Here is a 26485-nt window from a genome sequence, read left to right on the forward strand (position 1 = left end):
ATTTATATGGAGTTCATGTTTAAAGTGTAATTTTCTTTTGTTATGTAGTGGCAAATTCGTTTTCAACTACGTGGACGTACTTTTGTCTAAAATATATCAATAAAAACAACCTGGGTTTCAGTGACGTTAGCACACGCACACACACACACACACACACACACACACATACACACACACACACACACACACACACACACTCACACACACAGATATATATAGACCTCTGTTGCCAGGCAAAAATGGTATGAAATCACACACATCAAGTTTACATTAATATTTTATATTTCAGTGGGCCTCTGGATATAAATTCATGCAAATCAGAATACAAATGTATGGTGTTGTTAATTGTCCCTTAAACGTGAATGACTGCATGGTGCCCGTTAGAGATATTCATTAAAACGTTTGTCAATTAAAATAACTAGAGAATGCAAGGATTTAAAAAGTAGGCTATACAGTATATTCCAACAAACGCTTTCACAAAACGCATTACAGCGTCATCGAGTCCATCGTCCCCAAATCAAAAAAATTCCTTTACGATTCACCATGTGCCTTATTATTTAATGTTTTACAGCATATAGTAGTAGAACTACATATAATTTCTTGAGAAGGTCTAAATAAAAAAAAAAAAAAAAAAAAAAACAACGAAAAAAGCATGACCTAAATAACAGGTTACCAAACGCAGGCCGTTATTTTTCACTGTCGCAATAAGTTTTCACGAAATACGTAAAATTGTTTTAAATGTGAGCAGTTCCTCTACAACATTACAACAATAAATAAACATGGTCCGAAACAAGATATTCAGGATAAATATAAAAAATCGTGTGTGAGTGTGGGTAATGACCTATCAAGGCCAAAAAGTGAGGCCTGGTGAGCTCAAGATACCGGTCGTCACTTGCATTTTCCTGCTTTGTTTTTTTTATTCGCCACTAAAAGTGTCAATCGTTTAATTATTCGTGTTACATTAAGTTGAAAAAGCTAAGAAACCCAAATACTGCATTTCTGGTTGGTTATGGTCACACTTTGTTGAGGAAAAAAAAAAGATTGCGACAAGAAATTAGAAACGAAAAAATATAACCGAACTGTATTGAGCACGAAACAAAAATGTAAAAGCATTAAAAAAATATTAAGTATTTTAAGTTCAAACGCGAGCTCTGTAAAATTAAGGCTAAACGTGAAAATATGGCTATCAGATATAAGTTCTAACGTGTACGGAACTTTTTGAGCCATTTCAGTTCTTCTTAAAAAAATCATTCAACTTTATGGAAGAAAAAAAAAGCTTCAGCTCAAAATAATGTTCTTGTTGAGGTATTTTTAAGAATGTATATGAAAAATAAGCAAAACGGTTCCGAGCATTTTCAGTTGCAATACTTGCGTTTACATATTTGTGTGTGTGTGTGTTCCGCAAACTTGGGACTGGGAGCCAAAGTAGATTGCTTATAATGTAATGCTTTTCTTCCTTGTTTACTGTAATAAATTATTATTATTATTAAAAAAAGGCCGTTTATTCACACACGCAAGACTCATGACAGGGCACCTTTTTGGAATAATAGTAAACAATGTTAAGGGTGTATTACATTTGTTCAAACAACGTAATCTGAGTATAATAGTGGAATGGGTGGAGCGAACACATATAATGAACGTGGGCACACAATATGGTCATGCATAGAAAATAGTAATGCTCCAAAATAATTAGAGCGCCTTAAATTCTGTGAAGGGAACTTGCTTTCTATGTTTATGTACTGCTTTTTCTATGTTAGCCAAACCATTCCAATGGGCTTCCCTCTTTTGTATGTCAACAACAGTCTTTTTTTTGGGGGGGGCATAGAATGTTCATTAGCGGTAGTACGAATGTGAGGACATCAAAGACAGACAGAATTTTCTATCCAGCAAGTTTATTTACGGCAGCATAAATATGTTGAACAGTTTTTATGTTGAAAGTTTTATGCTAGTTGAAGCGTTTGCAAGCTAGTGGTCATCTTTGCTTCAGCAGCACGATCAATACTGGAGGCTTCGGCTGAGAGAGTCCACTCCAATATTTACGTGCTGCTACAGTCAAGTGACCTGAAACGATGCTACACATAGGCCTCAGATCTGTGGGGGGCCGCGGTTGGATGAGAGGGTCGGGCTTCACTGTGGCAGCACGGTATGGCCTGCATCTCAGTGTAACCACAAACCATTCCGTGCTGCTACGGCACTGCCACAACAGTCATGATCTGGTTGAGGCGCTTGGGTTCTCCCTTCACACGCTGCAGCCTGTAACACACAAAGGCAAAACCACATCAGTGACAACAGACTTTGCCAAAGTGATACAAAATACAGGGTTTGAAGAAGTGTCATGCGACAAGTCAAAACAGCATAGCGAATGAATTTGCACTGTTGCACTTAAGAATTTGCTCATTTTTTGTCCCCAAAAATCCTCACCTGTTTTTTTTTTGTTAAATCAAAGCCATGTCTAACAATATATTGCTTTTGTGCGTCAAACAACTATGTTGAAATTGAGGGGAGCAGCTTCATTTAGTCAGAAAATAGCCTCGTCTAATGCAAAAAAAAAAAAAGTACTTTGCTACCATTTTGCGGAATTCTTTGGCAATTACAAACCTTTCAGGGTAGCTGTTAAATACGTACTTGTTAAATACTTCACTCTTTGCTACAAGGCTCAGGATGTCCCTAGCATACAGAGGCTGTTCACTGTAAATCACAGGAGCTCGGCGGCTTTTTTTCGGCCGCTAATTCTAAAAGGGCTAGCTGCAATGAGGTGGTTAAAGTTAAAGGAGCAGAATCACTCATGTAAGTAAGGTGGGAATGTAGTTGAAATAAATTACGCCACATTCAAGCATCATCATGATGTGTGTCCTTTACGGTTTTACTCTGGGTACATCTTACACAGTTGTGTAGCACTTATGAAAATGTAAACATCTTTTTACTCTTGTGTGACAAGGTTACTGAAGATATGAAATGCTTACTAAATTTTGTATCAAGCCAAAGCCATCTAAGTGTTTTGTTTGAGTTTTATCATGGGGGGGGGCGCTAACTTTTTATGACTGAAGAATGATACATATCATTCATTCACATTCAGGCCAGTAACGTTCGAGCATCACCGTGTGTTAGGTTACAGCAGTGCTTCTCAATTATATCCATACATCCATTATCTACAGCTGCTTATCCTCACAAAGGTCCAAGGCTTGCACCTGCCATGCATGTTTTTGGAACGTGGGAGGAAGTCGGAGCGCCTGGAGAGAACCCACGCGGGCTCGGGGAAAGCATGCAAACTCCACACAAGAAGGCCGGAGCCAGGTGGATTTGAACTGGGACCTTTGAACTGTGAAGTGAACGTGCTATTCACTGCTGCATGAGCCGCCCTTCTCAAATTATCAAAGTGCCTGAATAAGAAGAAGAAGAGAGAAAAAAAAAGACAAAAACAACATCATCTGTGTCCCCCCTGCATCACCCGGTCCACTATTTGAGAAGCACTGGGTACAGTAATTATCTCACAACTACTTGACCCTAATGAAACAAAGACAAAAGAAATGTACGTAAGTGTGCTCATATATATATGAATAACTGTCCTCAGGTGGACTATATGGAAATTCATAAGGTGCCTTTGCAAAAACGGAACATAGGAAGAAAACAATGATTGTCTAATGAGTGAGGCTGTCGTGTTACCAGCAGAGGTCTCAATGGATCTGAAATGAAGACAGTCCTTTTCCGTTGACCCAATAACATTATCCTTCCCAACACACACACACACATACACTCATGCAGAGATAAATGAACAAGATCATACTGCACAACCATTCAAACTCACACGTAAAGGCCATTTGTGCGTGTTAAAGTATTCACGCTTCTTTTATTGAAAGAAAAATTGCAAAATGTTTGAAAAGAGCATCATCCCGAGCTGCTGTCAGCCGCAACTCACTCTAGCGCTTGAAAACAACTGCCTTTCAGTTCTCATCCGCAGTCTTCCTTGTGCCAGACAACAACGAACGTTACAATACAATACATTTACAGACAATGCCCAGATGAGCACTGCAACTTGCATGCGGAAGTGACCAGGTGCTGTGTGAAATACTTTGCTGATCATTTCAGTTATAGAACGTTGGACATTCACATTAGCAATTAACTTTAGCACCTCACTGCAATCCTTGCAAAGAAGTTGCGCAACCACAGATTTTGATTGGAGTGTTTTCCTTCCTCTGAATTTTTGTCTTTCATTGTATTTTGTTGTTGTTGCTTATTTACTATGTATCATGCATAAAATACATATTTTTTGAACAAATGAAAAAAAACTGCAACTTAAGAAAATGCTTTTATGCTCTGAGATAAAATGACTTTGACACTCCTGTTCTAGCTATAATGTCAAGTATGAGTAAATGTTTAATATTTAGTGTTTTTATTCTGCACCGATGCAGGCTTTTGCAGTATTCATTATTGGATCTACCATTATCGCGATGACACTATTATTGTGATGTACAATCATGACAGTGGTCAACAAAATATGGATCAGAATAGAAGCACCACAATCACAACCAATGCAGTAAGCTCAACAATTTCATAAAAAGTCATCAGTTGAAAGTATTTGGCGAACAACTTCATGGTCACTTCTCCAGTATAAGTGTCAACGGTGAGTAGTTTTCCTTTCTTTCACTTTTATGATCCTGTGGCCATCATGGCTTTATACTTGCATGTGACTGTTAACATTTTTGTCTGTACAGTTAAAGGCGATATGATAGTGACAGTGTGATTATGGAACAAATGAATTCACTTTACATTGTTTACTTTGTGAAAATCTGTTGCACTTTAAATGTTCCTACTGTTCTTTGCATTTCCATCAAGCCAAAGGTAGAGCTATTCACATCACTTTTTCTCCTGTTTCCCATGTCAACTATAGAGAATCTTAACCAAGCAAAAATAATAATAATAATGATAACGCCTTTTAAACAAAATACTAACAACTGTGCATTACATTTCATTTCATTTGTTTTCAAATCCGGAGAAGTGTTCCCATTATAAACAAAAACCTCTCCTAATTTGTTCCTGCCAGCCTTGTCAGGAAGCATGTCCAGACATGTCAGCCTTTGAGGCCAAGCCCTTTTAAGCCATTTACTACAGCATCTGCTCGCCACTCAATGGCCTCAAAGAGTCAGCTGACCCTGCAGTTCAAGGGTCAAGTAACCCTCTGCACTCTGTCAGCAAGGCAACGACACCAATGTTATAGGTTGTCGTCTCCGGGAGCAAGTGGGATTGACTTTGCCTGTTTTTATCACATCATGGGGAAAAGGAAGGAAATTCCATTATGCCAAATGAGTGACAAAAAAAGTGTCACTAATAAACTCTTAATTTGCATTTATACATCATCAGGGAATTCCCCTTCCCCTACACAAGAACTTCACACCTCTGCATCGTTCATGAAAAATAAACTTTTATACTTTGGAGTCCGACTCACTTTTAACAATGTCTGATGAATGCAAATTTTTTTTAACTAAAATATCAAAATGTATAGACATATTTAGTGTGATGACTTTTAAGACATTCAAAAAGATGAGTGACTTATGGGGTTTATCAAAATGTGAAGCTTGAATAGGATTAAATCAGAAGTTTTTCTCTTGCTTTAAAGCAATATTTATACCCCCCCCCCCCCCACTCAAAAAAAGGATGAGGACACTAGAGAATGATGTTCTGAAAACACAGCAAAGTTACTTTAAAATGTATTATTATAATCTTTTCCCATGGGTCAAATTATGACCCTGAAACAAATATTTTGTTCTATTTCTAACACTTTCTTGGGGGCGAGGAAATTCACAAGACGTGCATCTTAATTTGATAACAAATTGAATTAGGAGTCTTTGGATGGCTGGATGGTTTTCACAGTACATATGAAACCAAATAAATTTACATCTACAACAAAATCTTACTCTTTTCCCTCCTGTGATTCTGGAGAATTACGATTTTACTCCAAGTAATAATCAACAACAAACATTTACTTGAAGATTTGATTGAATAAAAAATAAATGCTGTGCAAAATGTTAATTTATCGTGATTTAAAATCAGTTTTAAACAGTAAGTCAGGCCAATAATACAATAATATGATCTATGCAGCACTACGGGTCTTTAGTAATTCATTTGTGTAACATGAATTAAACAACAAAATTTACTTATTTTTATCCAACACAGCTCTTTCCTCCACTCCATCCTCAAATTTTAATTCATAGCCCACTTGTTTAACTTTTTTTTTTAAATGTTTTATAGTTGCTCATTACTTATTATTACTACAGTATAATATTCTATACCTAACCTGTGCTGTTTGGTGGTTATCAGAGCAACTGTGATGTCATACATATTGTGAAATTTCAATCACGGATCTTTTTGCGAACATCTCATGACCTACTCAGAAAATATGACACAACTGTAATGTCATTTCTAGTTGACAGCAAGTGGTAAAATGGTCGCCCCCTGAGACAGATTAAAACGTGCCTTAACCATCCATCCCTTATCTATAGCTTATGTTCACTAGGGTCGATGGATTGCTGGTGTATACCCCAGGTGTTTATGGGAAGCACAGGTGGCTGATTGCCAGGCAATTGCAGAACACACAAAGACAAACAACCATCCATGCACCCAATCACACCTAAAGACAATTTAGTATGTCCAATACACCAGTCATGCATGTTTTGGGAGCGTGGGAGAAAGCCGAAGTGCCTGGAGAGAACTCACGTGGGTTCAGGGAGAACATATAAACTTCACACATGAAGGCAGAAGCCAGCTGGATTCGATTGTTTGGACACTGGACAGCAAAATCCGTACCATTTTATCGGTGATCTTTGCTCGCAGGCGGCATAGAGACCGTAAACAGGCAGGAGAAACGTGGAGGACTGAATGCTAGGATAAAGCTAACATAGCACCGTTAAAATAAATCCCCAGAATCTTTGTAAAGACAAAGAAGCCAACAGTGCAATTTTTCTGCGAAATAAATTTGAATTATTTAAAAATTTGGACCACAACTTAACATTTCAAGTTTTTCATTTAAAAAAAAAAATCAGCTCATATTTATACTTTAATAAATCATCTCGAGGGCCAGACTAAACCCATTTGCGGGCCATAACCGGCTTGTGGACCGTTTGACACCCCTGATCCAAAGGCTACATCTGTCAACTAACACAATCGTACTCAAAATTATGGTCTATGCAGAGCTAACATGGCATGGCATGGGACGAGATACAAAGGTATTCCATGTGTTTAAAGGTATGTCCTATACACAGGTGCATCTTGGGGAATTACGGTACCACACATCAGACCCACACAAATGTGTGCGCTCGCACACACACAAAACTGAAACATATTTAAATGAGTCCCTGTTAAATAGGTGTTAAAACACAGAGCAGGAATAAAAGTTATTTTACTGTACGTGTCTCCGAAAGACAGGCCACAACTAATTAAAACCCATTCGTGGAAGTTACAGAGTGGTCAAATAGAAGGATGAATTTGGTCATAAGTTTCCTAATAAAAAAGAATGTCTGAGTATTTAGTAAGGTCACCTTCAAGAGTAGTAGATAAACTGTCTTTCAGATTAAATAATGCTTTATATGCATTTACCTTATCATATAATTCATGAAAAATCTGAAATTGTTGGAATAAATTGTTAACAAAGTCATTTGAAAAGGACCTTGAAAAAAAATCTCAATTTATACACACACACACACACACACACACACACACACACACACACACACACACACACACACACACACACACACACTGTATGGTTAAAAAAAACAACATGCAGGATATCAGCCCTTGAGGACTTGAGTTCTACGCCGCAAGACATCTTTATCGTCTCAGTTAAATATCTGACAATAAAAAAAGCAACTATGACAAACTCCAACCTCTCTTTGTCCTTTTAGCCATCATGCTAGAATGCAGGAACGTTTGGGTTGTGCTTACTCCAAAGAAAGTTACCAGCTAAGTGGTTCTTCCGCAAACAAACCCGAGGTGATGAAAACCCAAGCTTATTGGCAGCACTTCAAACCATGTTGAACTATTGCTATTATTTTACATGTAACGCACGGACACAACATTAAGAAGTCTTGCTTAACAAACAGGTACTTTCACAGCGATAAAAGAGGTGCAGAAAAGTCATCCCTCACTTCGTTGCCCAGTCCACTCGAACGATCTCTGCATGTGTCGTGGCAGACTTCACAGTCCAGTCTAAACAGATGTGCCAAAAAAGAATGTAATTGGGGCTTTAAAACAATGCATTTGTACAACTTCAACTAACCGATGCTTGGTGCCCTCTGCAGTTGAGTAATCACAATTCAATGTGTACCGACAAGAGGCAGAAATCAGGCTTAAGTAACACCCTGTATATAGTACATGCATGACATCCACACCCACTCTTTAGCAAAAAGAGGAAGTTGCGACTTACAGCAAGTTGAATGACACGCCCATAGAGAAATGCTGTCTTTTAAAATCTTAAATGCAGTTTGTTTTGATGAACTTTTCCAAACGAAGCTTTGTGGTTAAATGTACATAGCTACAAATGTACATAGCTACAAATGACACAAAACTCACATAGTAATGTCCCCGATTAAATGCTTTGGACTCACCAGCAGCAAGCATTGACACTGCTGAGAAAAAAGTCAATGCGTTTGCCACTTTTTAATACACGTTTTAATAAGGCAAGTGCTGACAACCTTGAATTAGAACATAATGTAATGAATTAAAGATTGGCGATAAAATACTGTTTTTTTTTTTTTTTTAGGGCTGAGCAATTAATTGAAGATAATTTAAATGTTATTTTAATTTTGGCTTTTATATATATATATATATATATATATATATATATATATATATATATATATATATATATATATATATATATATATATATATATATATATATATATATATATATATATATATATATATATATATATATATATATATATATATATGTGTGTGTGTGTGTGTGTGTGTGTGTGTGTATGACCAAATGCAGTTATGATGCTTTTCAAACGAGCGAAATATTTCAGTTATAAAATATGTATGCATGAAATTTATAAGCAGACGATGACCAGCGTGGAGGGTACCCAGCCAGTAAAGGGGAATGAATTTGAAGATAAAAAGCCATTGCAGCCGAATGACATTTTAGGAGCCCAGTTTAGTCTGGAGTTGTTGTAGTTTTTAACAGTGTGGCTTAATTTACCAAGCACACTTAGAAGGGTGCTGAAAAGGACTAGTGTGACAGAAAACCAAACTGCAGGGAGTGCGCATCCTGCTCCGCTGTGATAGTGTTACCTCAAATGACCTACAATGGAAGAGATTCACCGGCAAAGCTTATGTAGCTCCGCAAAATATATAAATAAATAACCAGAAGCACATCAATGACACATGCGCTCCCTCTCAGAAATATTTAAATTAAAAATGAAAAACAATTGTTTACCACATGCTGTTGATCACAATACATGGTCCATTTTTTATAAGAATCAGATGCACCTAAATAACATAACAATGCAACTCCCTGTCATAAACACAATGTAAATAAATTAAAAGAACCAGAAGCGTGTAAATTACAAAATGCAGTGCTATGCACCTAAATCACATAACAATGCAACTCCCTGTCATGAATACCATGTAAATAAATAAAAAGAACCAGAAGCATGTAAATTACAAAAGGCATTGCTATGCAGCATTCAATTATAAAATTGGTTGTATTTTCTTATTTTTTTTGGAGGTAACAGCACATGCTGGCATTATTTTGGCATTAGGGTGAAAACCACACAATTTTGTTCCCTGCAGCTTAAAAATTAAATAATGCTGAAGCAGACCAAAACAAGTACTAGCGCAGTTAAACATATTAACATAAACATGTTATGCCTTAAATCTATGCTATTTTTTTTTGCATATGTTACATACAAGATCGTAGGACAGCCTCCGCAACTTACACTATTAGAACTTGACTAGGACGGAGGTGGCATGCAAACTTGACAGCTTGTACTGTACCTAATGTATTAATGTAAGACAGACGGTCAAAATAGGGCGTAAACCTTGTGCTGAGCAGTGCAAAAAGGAGGAAGAGTTGGGGGGGGGGGGGGGGGGGGGGGGGGGGGGCTACAACACATGTCAGCATAAGGAAAGGGAAGAAAACAGACCAAGAAGCGAGGGGTTGTGGTGGGGGTGGGAGTTCATTTTGCCAGAGGGGTCAGGGAAGAAGAAAGAGTGATGAGTCACAATATGTCACCTAGACCGAAACGGCACATCGAAGACTGTTGGGAGGAAAAAAAAGAACACCAGAAAACAAACTGGAATGCTGCCACCACATTTATAACAGTCATTTTACTAAAATATTACAAATCGTCTATTTACATGAACACACACCCAAAAGTCAAATAAAACAGAGGTCAAACAAGCATGCGTGCATCTGATGGAATAAATTTAAGTTTATATCTTTTGCAATGTTTTTTGTGTACCACAGATGATTAAAAGGGAGAAAAATCCAAAAGTCTTAGAAGGAAATTGCTCTAGAATTTCAGTTTCACTAATACAAGTATATTTTACCAACTACTCTACACGACACACAATTTTGTATGTACAAATATATTACTATTCTTTGTCCCATTCTATGTCGGCAAAGGGTGTGTAGTTTTGTGTTATTCCACTCTTATAATACAGTGTGTTGATGAAAGTTGGAAATGTTGAATTTTTATGTGACAGTTTGGCCTTGGAACTTATTCCAATATTCCCACTTGTACACCAGTTAGAAATTAAGATCAAATGTCTGTGCAGAAAGCTCTATGATGGCGCCTGGAAAAGATTCATTTGCTTCATACAATTTGCAATGGAAGGGGAGGGGAGTTTTAAAATTACAAATCGTCATTAAAGTCAAACAAAAATCAAGAAACATGTTTTTAAATGATGACCGGGCTCAGGTCCACTCTTTGAATTTTATTTTTGTACCCCGATACATTCTCCTATTTAAAGTATTTTTTTAAATATGTACAATATAATCAGTGTGATACTTTTGAGTCGAAATGTTTTACAATCTTTCTTTGTGATAGCCACATTACGCATAACATACAAGAGAAAGTGATATACGAAGGTAATAAATTACTACAACATGATGTGCTATTACTAAGAGCTTTGATGATATTATTACTGTACTAAACACACCCTCAGTGACTAAAAAATGAGTATGTAACACAAAGCAGCTGACTGTGTAAAACTTAAAAAAAAAAGTTAACTTTGAGTACTTCTGACACATTTGAATACATAGCAACCAATGCTGGTTTGACAAAAAAGAAAGAAAAAAAAAAAAAGAAAAATCCTTGCCCAAAATTTCATTCAGAAAGATTTGAACTCTGAAGTAGTTTTAAATAAATGTACTATATCATAGTTAAAGTAAATTAATTTCCATTGATTGTTTTGGAGCACAGTGGTTTCACGGCTACACTAGATGTCTAAGATCATGTGAGTATTACACTGGAGCACGACAACATACAAGGGTGCACATGAGGGAGTAAAATGAATGTCATTTAAAGTTGCCAGGCCCTTTTTCTTTTTGGTGGCGTAGGTCCATGTGAAACTATCCGCCTACAAAATATCAGATTTTACACTACAGTCATTTCCTCCTCCACATGCTTTTATGTTCTGCAGGGGGAGACAAATTTGCCTCCGTATCACATAAAGTCGTTTTCAGCACACTAGAAAGCGCTTTAAAAAAAGCATGTTTTTTCTTAAATCCACACAAAGTGAGTCCAAATAAGATACTGCCATTTTTTTTAAAGACTGAAAACAGCAACCACTTATATCTATACAATACCAAAGAAAAAGACAGGAAGGCCTAGGATTATGTAACATATTAAACTGATCTCCCTAGATGCAGCGATGGTCAAACGAAAACCTACGGGCCATATACTGCCCGCCAGAGCATTTAATCTGGCCCCTTGTGCTATTATACAAATGATTAGAACCTCAGGGAAGATTACTATAACAAATGCCCATAATCCATTGCAAGAATAAAAAATTGTGCAATTATTTCATAAATACTAAAATGCTTCCCGATAGGAAGGAGAAAAGCAGAACGGAAGGTGAGGCCATACAATTATAACTCCATGTTGTAACACCCCAAAGTGAAACTTATTCTCCAGCCATTTGTTTTAAATAATGGTGGAAGAGGAAATATTTTATTTAGATTTAAAAAAAAAAAAAAAAAAAAGAACACCACAGGGAATTTCAAAGGCAAACCAGAAGGCATATTAGATAAAATTGTTAGAAGCTAGTCGGATGAAAAAACAAAGCACTTAAAGCAAGGTAACAGAACAATAAAATAGTGTATCTGTATTTGAAGGTCATCAAGGAAGATCTGGTTAGTTAAAGGGTGGGTAAACTTTAGCATTTGTTTTAGATTTTTTAATGGATAGAAGGGACTGGTCATTCACAAACAATTTGGATATTAGGAACAATTAGGATAACAGTTAAACATCCTTTATGAATGACAAAATGTTGTGACTTTAGCTTGTAAAATCAAGAGTAACCACAGAAGATCACTTACATGACTTGTTTTGCCGCAGTTTTTACACTGGATGCCTTTCAGGACATAAACCACACTTTAAAAAAATCCTGGTATTGCACTGGATGTGACTGGATATTGGGGCACTGACCAGATATCGAATCCAGCCTGTCTGCATGTACTATACAATACCAGTGCTTATTTATTTATTTAATTTTTTACAAGTCTAATTACTTATAATGTAAGAGATTGCTTGAAAACGATCAGTTAATAAAAACCTCCAACAAAATGCAAAGAAACTGGTGTTTTTTTAATTGGTTTAATCTTAATTAGCCCAGTGTTTCTTTACCCTGGGCTCTTGATTTACTTTTAAAACCATACCATTTATTTTCAATTAAATTATTTACACTGAATTATTCAAACACGTTTTCAATGATATTTGCATATTTAACATCTAATTTAACGAGAATTATTTAAGTATGTGATCAGTGGGCCATAAGTGGTCCTCAAGCCATAGTTTGCTCACCTATGTTGTAACAACGAATCCGACTATTCAAATTGCATGGAGTATTTTTCTGGCGCAAATAATATTGTTATAGTTGACTGGTGGATGCACAGAGTAAAATAAAAGTCGCTTATGTGGCCCTCCGTCTTCGGCTGTGCGTTTTCCCTCCTAAAAGTGAGTGGAGGTTCCGTGTGCATTTGTTGACACTGCGCGTCTCGGTGCGAGTGCGCCTGGCAGCTGTATGCACCTCCCGCTCAAACTGGATCCAGAAAAAAAAAACTGATTTAAATTTCTACATTAAAAACTTACGCGAATACACCTTTCCGTCGAATAAACGCAGCCGCACCCGCAATTTACAGAGGAAAAAAAAAAAGAAAATGGAGAGCTGTCTTTGCGCGTTCCAACCATGCCCCCACCCGTGCCGCCCCTCGACCCAGATGGATGCTAACACGCTAAGCTAACATGCTGGGAGCTACGGAGCTGGCCGAAAAAGACTAACGTCTCCTCCCACCCCCCCCCCCCCCCCCCCCCCCCCACCTCTTGTCAAAACTCAAAATTAAAATGTCGCGCGGTGGCAATTACCTCGCTCTCCTTCAATATGCCGTTTCTTCTTCTCTCGCCCAATCACGCAAACTGTTTTATCCTCCATAGCAAAAGAAAAAGAAGCGACGGTGGTGGCTGCTCTGGTCCGCAGCATCCTGCTGTAAAACACAGCAGCTGCTCGGGCGATCGCTGCTCACTCGAAAATGGCGCCGAAAGATACACTCCTCATTCAAATTCGACGGAGTCAACCAGCCCTCCTATTGGCTGGCGACAAGCAGCAGCGCTCGCCGCTGATTGGCCCGTTTGGATACGTAATCTAGAGGCGGGAGCAAGAGCGAGCGACAGAGAGAGAGGGGGGGAGCGAGAGAGAGAGAGAGAGAGAGAGAGAGAGAGAGAGAGAGAGAGAGAGAGAGAGAGAGAGAGAGAGAGAGAGGGAGAGAAAGAGAGAGGGAGGAAGAGAGCGAGAAAAATTAACCCTCTATGAGCACCAACGACTTTTGAACGATTCTCTGCGTTTAAACGCAGCTGTAGACGTTTTATGCTTAGATCCGAGCAGTTATTTCTCCTTCTCTAAAAATGTAATCAAACGGAAGCAAACGCTCTGCCCCACCACTGACTCTGCTTTTCTTTCTCTCGTAAACGTTAACAATTTAACTGAGCCATTTTTAATGGCAAGATTAATGTACTGTACACGGAGGGTTAAGGGCATAAAGGTCACTGAACCACAAGATGGCGCTTTTTTTCCAAGTACAGTGGTAATTTTAAATCGTCCTCCACTGTTGAGATGAATGGAAACGTCATTGCATTTACAGTACTCCGAAACAGTCTAAACACACTCAGTTAAAATCACACAGCAATAATTTCAAATGTTGTCAAGAATAAAACAGTTTTAGATGTTTCAATTCAATGAAAAGGAAACTGTCTCCTGCGCGCGTGTGTGCGAAATAAAATAAAGACACTTTTAACGTCCTAAAATTATTTTTTGTTTTGTTTCTTATATTCTAAAATATTGATAACTTGCTAAAAAAAAATAGCTGTTGATAAGGCAAAGTCTTACATCCGAAGTCTGGCTTGCTTTCTTAATTTAATTGAGTTTCAATGTCAGCACTTTATTGCTGACAGATTGTGCCGGGGGCCATGTGTATCTTGGGTACCTTGGGTTGTCACTCCCACAGCTGAGTCAATGGTACAGGCTAGACGGGCATGTCCAGACTTAACACGCTATAGCACATTGGAAAATAAAGCAAGTTCAGGATCAGTCCCTCATCCTGTCTATGGATGATACAGGTGATATTGAAGCAGCTTCCCGAAAGTAAATGTTACAACACTCAGAGTAGGCCGCAGTCGGATTGTAGACAAAACAGGAAATCTGGTTGCAAACTATGGAGGACACACAGACATTTTGAGCACAAGTTTTAATCTTTCAAAGGTGTGGTGACCTGTCAGCCTACGGGAGTATTTGATAGATGGCCATGCAGTTCTAAAAATAATCTCACACGCCTTTGACACATGCATGTTTACAACTATTCTTGCACAATTGCGATGTTTTCTCTTGAATTAACACAGCTTCATTCTTAGAAAATTCCTTTTTGTCTTTTAAAGGGTCGGTGCTATGCTATTTCAAACTTTCCATAGTTGACTTTAAAAATATATTAATTGCCTTTGGAGCAATGGCAATTAAATTCCATATTACACATGAATTATTTTGGTGGTTATAGTTCTAATTCTGAAGTTGGACAGCTGGTTCACTTAAACCCCGTTTCTCATTGCGTGGCTGCCACGCCAATGGAGGAATACACCAATCTGAGTGTGTTTGGGGGTGAGGAATAAAACGGCTCTAAAAACTCAGTTTTGCATGACAGGCCCTTTAAAAATCTTACTTATTCCCTTGAGAGTCAAACTTCTCTTCTTAAAAAAAAAAAAAGTATTTTTATAAGATTGTAACTATTTTCTACGAGAATAGGACTTTCTTGTCTGAAAATTGCTTTCTATTCTTCTGATAAATGACTTTTTTCTTAAAAAACAACTACGTGAAGTCATTTGTGATTCAAAATATACTTGTTCAAATTAATCATTTATCCAATTTTTAGCGTACCAATTTTAGTGCTAATTATTTATTCTTTTACCTTTATTTTCATTACATTACACGTTTTATCCAGGAAAATTACATGTTTAGACAATATTTTTATGGGGGGGGGGGGCTTCATCATTGTAGGATCCCTCCAAATCTGCTCAAAATAATCATAACTCTATTCTCATAAAATTAATAGTTGTTCATGAGTAACAACTTTTTTTGAAACAATAAACCTTTTTTTTCACGCCCAGCACAAGTCTATAAAAAAGTGTGGTCCAGCTGTGAGCATGGGTTGACATTTTTTCTTCTTTCAGTATTTTCATAGATGGGTGTTTGCGCTGTTGTGGGAGTGGATAAAGCTGACTTGTTTCCCAGCCAACGTAAGCGTCTCCCCTCATTCCCTCAGAATTCAACACTGTCAAGGTGTAAATAGTCTTTGATATTGCAGAAATAGGCTGAAATTGAAGATGATTGAAACCTTAAAGTATATCCTTGAGGAATTGCAAGCAGACCTCCACAAGTGGATGATCACAGATCTCCCCTGTTAAGTTCGCCCGTCAAAAATATTTTCTACACATTGGCAACTCCATGCTTTCATGAGCATAAGGCGTACTAGCACAACTGAGGCGCATTATTTTTTTTTCTATTTGAATTGTCCTTTTTTCCTTTTTTTTAAACTGGAATTGCACAAGCAAAGAAGAAGTGAAAGGGTGTCCATTGTATGTGTGTGTGTGTATGCTGTTGTAATATGGACAATGGGACGAGGAGGTAGAGGAAAAAAAAAGTCACTTGTTTACAGATAAACTGGTTTGCACAGGAAGCCAGCAAGGAGGAGCTCTGTGTTGTTAAACAGGCATGTGGAGAGGCAGCGATGAGCCAGCAAAAACACCATACGGAAGAGCAACATAATGCTCACACACACACACACACACACACACACACACACACACACGTACTGTACACACACGTGCCTGCAGTCATATCTTCAAATCCACATTGGCACCACACGCATATCAGTCTTGCAGGAGTCTTTAGTATGAACCCCCCCCCAGCGATTACACTGTGACCACTCTCTCTGAATGACATTAACAAGGGCCGCTGTACATCTCGGCGCCACTACGTTGAAAATGAACAAGATTAAAAGACCCTGGAGCTCGCGGGTGCCTGTCCTGACAGTAACCGGGCAGAGTGAACACTACTACTACACAGTCCGTCCCGCATTGTGTCAGCATCACATGAGCGCACACCGCCTTCCATTAGGCAGGAGATCCTTATGACTCACGAAAACACAAGTCACATGCCACTACACAAATGAACCATGCTACTCAGACGGCGCGCTTTGCCCATTGCCGCTATTTTGCAGGCCCAAACAAAACTGCATCACCCCTGCCCTTGTCTCCTGCTATGCTTGAGCCTGAAAGGAGCCAGTGTTGTATATTGTCTTCTGAATGTACAGTTGTGAATGCTCAGCCACAAAGACACCAAGCAAAATGATTTTTTTTTTTTTAGAAAGGCATCAAGAAAAAGGGATTTTTTTTTTGTTTTATATAATCAGATTGGATGCCATAGTTTTTTTTTTTTTTGCTTTGCATGTTTGAGTGTCACACTCTTCTATTTCGTAATATTCTAAGAGTAGGGGAGTTTCAGTGAGTTTTCACTTAAAAAATATGCCATTTTTGTCATTGTTATGTTATTCTTTTGTTTGTTTTTGTTGTTGTTTTTTTTTAGATTTTAACTCGTTAGAAATTTCTATGGGGTTGTCTTTTGGGTAACATGATTATCTTTTTTCTTGTAAAGGTTTTTATCGTATAAAGTGTGTGTATCTAACTTAGACAATGAATATATGCACTGTTTTGATGTGGGGTTTCGATCAACGTTATGGCCAATTATAGGGTTTTATACTCCAGCTTCCTCTCTCCCACATTTCAAAACATGCTTGCTAGATCAATGAAATAACTAAATAGTCCCAAGGCGTGAATTTGAGTAACTGTCTGTCCATATATGTCCAGTGATTGGCTGGCAATCAATCCATAGTGTATCCCGCTTCTTTCTCAAGGTCAGGTCGGATAGCCTCCATCACACTTGCTACTCAACTGGGGCTAAGTGAGAGAACAAGTGGATGAATAGATGACTCTTTATTTCTTGCATATACAAAAGTAATCTGCAAAACGAACCATCATGCTCAATGCTTGATGACAGTAGAATGACAGATTACTGTGCCGGTTTGATTTTTTTTCTTTATTCACACGTGAACGTTACTTTCTGAACCCTGGCTAACACCAATCAAGACAACTTTGGAAAGTTTTACTCAAAACAGTGGTTTACTTCTATTGACAAATGAGAATGTGTAGGTGGTGTTACTTTAGCACAGTGCTTCTCAAATAGTGGGGCAGCCCCCCCCTGGGAGCAGGGGGAATGACCCCAGAGAAAAGTTTTTGTCATGTGGTGTAATTACAATAAAATACGAATTTTCATCTTTTTTATAGACAATAATCTTATTTAAAGTCAGCGTGGGGCGCAAAATATAATTGAGAAGCACTGCCTTACCATCATGTCATATGTTTAATTTATTTGCATGTAAATGCTAATGCCTATTACCTTTTTTCTTACAGTGTATGACAGCAAAGATGTTTCTTAAAACACACATTACACAAATGTTTACGATGGAGACAGCTTAACTGGGAATTTTGATGGTCAGTCAGGATGAAACAGTAAATCTTTGGGTGAGCCCTTAATAGTTTGTCAGGCAAGTTCTTCTTGTGTGCACTGGTGTGAAGGCGACCCACTTGTGACAACACTGCTAAATATTCACCGCAAATGAGCAACACATTAGCGCGGCTTATTCGCCTTTCTTGGTCTTTAGAGAACACAAAGAGCCCTGCTGAGGACTTTAGTGAGACCCGCCATTGATGTCTCCTTCGTTCCCCTCCCCCCTCCCTCTCTGAGACATCTGTAGCAGCTGCCCCCTTGTGCTCCTGTCAGCAGGCCAATGTGTGTGTGTCTCTCTCTACATACGCTCAGAGTATATCGGCGGTGGGGCTGTCTGAGAGGTTAGAGCGGGGCGTGCTATGGCACCTCCCCCTTTGGAGAGGGCCAGCCTGCACACTTGTGGGACATCACATTCATCAATGGCTAATAGTCGCTAGCAGGTCACCCTGAAAACACAACACAGGCCTTTGACCTCCTTTTAGCAGGCGCCCCTTGAGGTGGTCTTATCGGCTGCCGGGCCCCCAAGTATTACGTGTACAAAAAACACCGATTTGGAGTAAAACTAAATCGTGCTTTTACTTCATCTCTTGTCAAGTCAGGGTGTTACTAAACACAAGTCACATGCTGGGCCTGCCTGTTCAAATACTACAGCACAACAAGCCCTTCTCATTGACATGTTCTCACACTACAAGGAGACTCTCATACAATTTGTTTCTTACAAATACAAATTTTTCCACACTTAGTGTTTTGTGGATTTCATATTTAACTGTAAATAATGACTTGTGGTTTGGCACCTGCAGATTTACCTAGCTTTTTCGATATTATTTTTAAGAGCTCGATTCCAAGTTTATCAGTAATTTTTGGGGTTTCATTTTTTGTTTTTGCTCAAAGCATTTACAGGTGTAATGTGTGTCACTTGTATATAGATTCTCCATATTTGAAGGCCAGTCCAGTCCCTATGCCCCAACAGTGGTTATCTTAACTTGTGAGTAGTGCCAGACCCTGATTTAAAGCGATCCTGAACAATTTCCCAGGAACAAAAAGCAGATATCTTGTCAATAAATTTTTAGAGATAAGCGAGTACCAATACCATTTATCGGTGTCAAAACCAACCTTACCTCAAGGTATTCATACTCACGACGGCAGTAGTCCAGTTGTGGCCATTTACGATCAATAACTAAAAATGAGAAATATTGAAAATTAATTGCTTGGCATTTTAAAGGGACAGTGCGTTGACCTTAGTGAGTTATTCCCTTTAAAAACTCATATACATTTCAATGACATACAAATAAATGTGGGGTATCATATTAACAATTTATTTTTTGTATAAACATAAACCTAGTAATCGCTAATTATATTACATGGGAGTGCTGTTTGGATGGAGGTCGTCATGTTTCTTTTAGCTACGGAAAGTGAAGGAGGAAAACTTGGAAAATGTCATTCAAATCCCATGTAATATGTTCGCCTCTGTGTGCCCTGCGATTGGTTGGCAACCAGTTCAGGGTGTCCCCCGCTTACTGCCCGAAGCCAGCTGAGATAGGCGCCAGCAAGCCTGCGACCCTTGTGGGGATAAGCGGCTCTAGAAAATGGATGGATGGATAATTTAATGATAACTGAACCTACAATTATATTTACATATTTTTGGTCATTAAGAACATATTTATTTTTTTTAGTTTTTGAACTGTATAATAATTTAATGCATTCATTTTTTCATGAAAAACGGTCTCAATCTTACATATTGTCACTTTAACAAAACTCTCTGTCGGTGAAAATGACATCAATCGCAGCTCAGCTTGTGAACACATGATAAAACCAAGAATACATACGAGACATGATTGCTCAACTCATTACCTGAGCTTTGAGCACATATGATTTCATTTTCAGCTAATAGGTAGAGGCCTTTTTTTTTGTAAAGGTATGGTAAAGGAGTGTATTAGACAAAATGTTTCCTTCTATTCGCCCATTTTCTAGAGCCGATTATCCCCACTAGGGTCACAAGCTTGCTAGTGCCTATCCCAACTGTCTGTGCACAGTAGGCAGGGGAGTAGGCTGAACTGGTTGCCAGCCAAACGCAGAGCACAGAGGGATGAGTAACCATTCATGTACCCAATCACACCTAGGGCCAATCTAGAGTGTCCAATACACCTGCCATGCATGTTTTTGGAGTGTGGGAGGAAGCCGGTGTGCCCAGGAGAACATGCAAACTCCACACAGGAAGGCCGGAGCGACCCGAATTTGAACTCGGGACTTTGGACTGTGAGGCGCATGTGCTAACCACACTTCCACCAAGCTGGCTGACAACATTTCTACACATTTTATTTTATTTTATTTAATGAAACAATGTAATACCATTGAGGCATTGAACTTTTTTTTCTGAATTGTAACGGATTTGCGTGTAAATGTCTTTTATATGTTGAAAAAAATAGTTATTTATGCAACAAAACATGCTCTGCAGAGCAAGTAGCGCAAGCAAACCGGAAATTTTGTCATTGAGCCACTTTGGAGACATGTGAATTTTTCTACTGATTCATTTCATTGTTTGATTCATTTGGACTCTTCATGTTGCGTTGCTGGCTTTTGTTTGCTGAAAACCAGCATCGGAATCTGTAGACAACACGACCTCTTGGCATGATCACGTCAAACCAGGAAATGCAGCCAGTGAACTGACACGACTCACATCATTCATTGGTCTTGCGTTTTCTATGTACATTTCCAAGGCCTTTTTAATCGTGATTTTATCAAGCTAATCATTGAAATCGTGTTATTTGTACTTGTACTCTGTCTTAAAAAAAAGCTTTTTGGCTGACTTTCTTTGGTGTTCTATAATTGTACATGAAAAATAATGTAGTTATCAAACTTATTACAGACAAAACAATATCTTTTTTACTGCTGGAAATGCAAAAATAAATTTTGTGGTCCTCTAATCTGCAGATTTTAGCTGTTTTAAGTCAGCTAAATCATCTCGCAAAGAGCTCCTGTATATTACAACTCATATCCAGATGTTCATAGGAAGAATAAATGGCCAACCCGGATCCAACTCCTGATGTTACTGATTAGGTCATGCGCCTTAGTGGCACACATCTAACAAAAGCAGCACGTACAGCACACATGATAAAACCTGCAAATGCTTAATGTGGAATCATCGTATCAGTGTCCTCATACGATGACTAGTTCTTACTTTATTTTTGTTTTTGTATTAAACAGTAGTTAACCTGCTTTTACACTAAACATGAGAATTAAAATCTTCTGCATAGTCAAGTTTCATTTTGGCACCAGTTGACTTTACAAGAGCTCATTGGTAATGTTTTTTTTTTTTTTTTTTTTTTTACATTTAGAATACGAAAGTCATCACAAAAAGGATTTGTTTTCACTTTGGTGGTAGCACTGGTCTCACATTGCACATTAAGAACAAATACATCACAAAGTCTGGAGGAGGTGTGACTCCTCTCAGACATCGTATCAACACGTAATGATTTATTTGAGATTGAAATGTGCAAAATGGAAAGTTTACATCCTTCTCTGCTTCCATGCATCTTTGAGGATTAACCTGCAAGAATCAGGCTACTTGTCATGACGTTCATTAGAAGGATGTGCGCCAAAGAGGAGGAGGAGGAAGAGGGGGAGGAGAGGGGGGAAGGGGGGGGTATGTGTCAAAGTTTATGAGATAAATGTGACCATCAAGTTCTAAGGGAATAACGGAATCAGTGACCTCGGTAGAGGTCTGTTCTCTCTCGATGCAATTCCAGTTCTCTTGCGGGTTTGATGCAAGTTATAAATAATGTTTCAATGGCTCACTTTGTCCATTACGTTTTAGCCTAAATTAGACATCTGTGTTTAGGTCATGACATGCAATATTTGTTTTGAAGCCCATAGAGCATCTAAAAAAAAAAAAAAATCCTGTTTTAATGTTGCTCCAAGCCCAGAAACCATTTACAAGCTAAACTGACACACCCGGTTTTATTGTAAGTGAAAGCGAACGCTCCTTTCCAAATCACTGAGTAGCATCGTCGTCACGTTTGAGTCACAGTAACACTTCATTTGATTTTTCTTTTTAGCTTTTTCTCATTTAAAAGCATACAGATTACATAATTGTTTATTTACATCTTTTTAGCCTTGTTTGGCTGCCCAATTTAAAAGCCTAGCTTCTAATTAGGGAAAGGACGCAGTTATGATAATAGAGTGACGTAATTCTGCGTCAAAGCAAACCCAATAGGACTCCTGTATCCCAACATAATGACAGTGTGAATTCAGTACATATGAATTTTTGCAGATGAGTAGAGAATACAATTAATACTCACTTTCAAAATTCATAAAAATAAAGAATGCTTAATATCTAACTCATAGCCACAGCATTTAGGTTTAGGATACAAGTATAACTCAATTGCTTATATGAATAAAAACTAAATACAGTATTACTGTAGCCATTGTAATGACACGTTCTTATCATCTCTAAAAACAAGTGTGTGTATTGCTTCCTTAAAAGTTGAAAACAAATACTGCACATACAAATGCTGTGAATATTGGTTTTAGTTAAAAAAAAAGATAGGCTGATCATAATTATTTGACTAAAAATCTAAATTGTATCTGTGTTTATACAGTAAAAGAGTGCACTGCCTCAGTAAATGCTGACACAGTTGTATAAAATCTATACTGGGGATATCTACAATTCGTGGAAAAATAGGTTTTTAGTGGGTAAAAAAACCCATTATGAGCTAAATTGTGTTTCTTATCAAATCCATAAAAATCGCAATATTCGGCCTGCGCCATAATGTAGACTTGCTTTTATCTGGTCGTACGTCTCGTCTTCTTCCTGTCGCCAAATTGTCAGGCATGCCAGGGGAATGTTATAGAAAAGGACTTGGTATGTCTGCTGCTCAATTCCTAGATATACAGTAGTTGCACTGGTAAGAATCATGATGCGCCAGCTTTTACGTTGGGTGTGTGTATGCCTGACTATAAAATAGGTAATTTCTAAAAAAATACAAAACTGTAGCAATACAAATGTACTATTTTAACTAAACACAGAACCACTTTTCACTGCCTCAGTAAATTGCTGCCTTGGCTCTGTGTGCATTACCTGCAGAGAGAAATACACTGATAGACATTACAATAATGGCATAAGCGCCTGCCTTCAAACAGGAGATGTAGAATATTTATTAATGTGTACAACTCCCTACCAATGTAACGTGATGCGATATAAATGCGACGAACAAACAATTATCAATGCAATTCCACATTTTTGTTGTCTATCTTATGACTTGAGTTAGCTGACTTGTCATGAAAAATTCCAGATGGTCAGAGAGAACACCACTGTCCTACCTCACTGGATGCTTTTTCACATTACAACTCCAGGTAGAACACACAGAGAGAAGGCAAGGGTGGATTTTATATGTTAGTATAGAAAGTATTCACAAGTGTTAGTTTTTGTTATTGTGTTTTACACTGTGCACTACATTTTGATTAAAAGTTGAAAGCTTGTTCAAGGTTCAATTTTGATACCAAAGTACTCATTATAAGAGTACAGAAAAAATGCAGACTGTTAGTGTATGTCAAGGTGCTCCTGTATCAAAATGAATTGTCTTCCCTTCGAAATTAGTTGTGCGCAATATGTCTGTCTGTTTTATGAATACAAGTCATTCCACATTTGCTGGGGCTCAGCAATTTTAAATAAACTTTTTCAGATGTGATGTCTTAGTCGCAGACAGCAAAAAGCGTTAAGTTTCTGTTTCAAGCATGTGGTAATGAAATTGCATTACCATTACACTGAAATTTAGCTTGCTTGCTGGAAGCTCTACACACCAATAAACCCTGAATTGTAGAATAGCCCCTGCCAAGACTGCACATGTCTTTACTTTTCATAAAATTTTGATACTGCAAGCATATACTTTTAAAAACCCCTTTAATATCCCTGACTTCATATTTCAAAAATAGTTGTCCATTAATTTGATGTGTGTAAGAAATCATTTGATGAGGTGGCGATAGAAAATCAATGGGCCTTGCGGAGAGCCATAACTAAAATCTGACTCGTGACAAAGGTGTTTTGACACCTCATTGGTGTAGTGACCCTGTGGAGACACTTGTGTAATGCCATGTATTTATTTAAAGAAAAAGTGTTTACTGCCGTACACTCCCTCAGTAAATGCTGATAAGATGCTTACAATGTCTAATTTGGATATCTAGGTTAATTGCAAACCGTAAAAAAAATTGAAACGAATTAGTGTTTTAAATGCAATTAAAGCTCGTCGAACCATCAACAAACTAATCCATTCATTGTCTTTTTCCCGGACTACAAATTGAGAGCCACTGAGGAAGTCCCTCCTTCTTCTCCAGGCCAGTACCTGGATGATGTAACCCTCTTTCCAAATATAGCGTGTTGCCGATGGCTGGCCGGCACAACCATTGGCCATGACGTCTGTCAGTCACGTGACGTCACCTCGTTCGTGTTATTATTGTAAACAGCCTCGCTCTAAGTGCTCCTCTCCCTCCACCGACGCTCCGCGTAGCCGACTACTCGCAAGCCCTTTCCTTTGTTCGCGAAAACACCGAAACGACGCAAATATCGACCTGCACCGCAAACTTCCACGCAGAGTTTTGAATCACTACCCCCGAGAGAAATGATTAATAAAGGTTGTTTTGTTGCGTGTCGATATTCACGCTCGCGAGTTTACGTTTGTAAGCCGGCGAGTGTTGCTGGCGTGACTGATAGTAACAAAAAGGAAAGCACAATAACTGCAGCTTCAACAACTAGTTCAACTTGTTTGGTTATTCGCTGCTACGTGCGGTGGGAGCATAACAGAAAAAAAAATAAACGCGGTTAAATATTGGATTGTTATTTAAAACGGATAAAAAAAAAGGTGCAACTTGTCATTCAGCACAAGGAGTTGTCAATACCCTTCATCCTCAAATCAAAAGTTTAAAATGACGATAACTACACAAAATGCACTTACTCCAGCGATCGGATGCTTTGGCGGAGTGTTCGCTCCGCATCTTTGCCTCTCCGCTGGGGTGACACCCTCCACGGCACCGCCGCCGTTCACCGCCTCCTCCCCGGCAAGTTGAGTGGACACCACGCTCTCATTCTGCTGACTGGCGGGCAAGTGCAGCTTCAGCAAAGCTTCGACGAAGTTGTTTCTTTTGTTCCACTATTTTGCCTTGCGTCAATATTGAGAAAAAAAGAGAGGAGGGTGGGGGTGGACGTGGAGGGAGTAGGAGGGTGGTGATGGTGCTGGGGGGCGGTGACACCTCCCTCCGCTCGCTTGCGTGTAGAAGCAGCAAAAAACAAACATGCGGACACCAGAGTGTTGACAATGAACGCAACACTCTGGTTTTATCATATCAACGCTGGTTGTGCGCATGTGTGGGACTACGAGGTACAAGGTGCCGAGGTTGGACGCAGTTGCGCGCGACCGGACAGCGAACGCACTGCCGTCGCTCGTGTTGTGACTCCTACCAAACTTTATGATGGGTTTTATGATGGGTTAAAGGATGGCTCGAGGCTCTGGGAACCACACGCCAAGTGACGCGTTGCCTTCACTTCCCCAAACGAGGAGTTCTCAATTGGGGAAGTGAGGAGGAAAAAAAAAACCCTCGCTTCTTAATTTTCGTCAATGTTGCGTTTACGTTTCCCAGAGTTGCCTCGTATGGACTCAAAGTTTATTTGAGATAATTCGGCACTCAAGTTTGGAGCGTCACTCCGAAGCAATATTAAACGCGTATTTCCTGGATCGCGCGCGCACATTCACACAACATTCACATGGACACAACAAGGTGAACTGAGACGGCTTATAAGAAGAAATAGGATCATGTGGGTTCATCGGATAAAAGGGTGAAACGCGCCACCCCCCTCCCTCGTCTATATAGTCTTACAGTGGCGTTGCGTCAGGAAGTTGCTGGAGTCACTGAGGTCACTCGCCATCAAGACATAACTCAAGTCTTCCTCTTGAACAACGCGTCCATATGATAGAGTGACTATTGCAGTGCAGCGGCATCGTCGGAATCTATTTCTATATACAGTCAAGATGAGAATCACAAGCACAGATCTACATGCATTGAATGACAAATACATGAATTGAATGAGCACGCACGATAATTTGGGCAACACACACAATAAAATCTAGGTTGTTTTCATAATCCACTTCTTGCTTCTAGCCGTT

The 26485-nt window shown here is 38.7% G+C and overlaps 1 long non-coding RNA gene across 1 annotated transcript; it reads right to left on the reverse strand.

The window, feature by feature from the left end:
* Positions 1 to 1649: 1649 nt before the first annotated feature.
* Positions 1650 to 25607, reverse strand: LOC148423966 (uncharacterized). Its single transcript, XR_015865638.1, has 3 exons — positions 25280 to 25607; positions 19451 to 19509; positions 1650 to 2253 (listed from the first exon to the last, which is right to left on the reverse strand). It is a non-coding gene; the product is annotated as an uncharacterized LOC148423966 (long non-coding RNA).
* Between the last annotated feature and the right edge of the window lie 878 nt (positions 25608 to 26485).

This window comes from Hippichthys cyanospilos, chromosome 5 (assembly GCF_059441005.1).
Source record: "Hippichthys cyanospilos isolate Australia breed blue-spotted pipefish chromosome 5, RoL_Hcya_1.0, whole genome shotgun sequence".
Taxonomy (NCBI): Eukaryota; Metazoa; Chordata; class Actinopteri; order Syngnathiformes; family Syngnathidae; genus Hippichthys; species Hippichthys cyanospilos.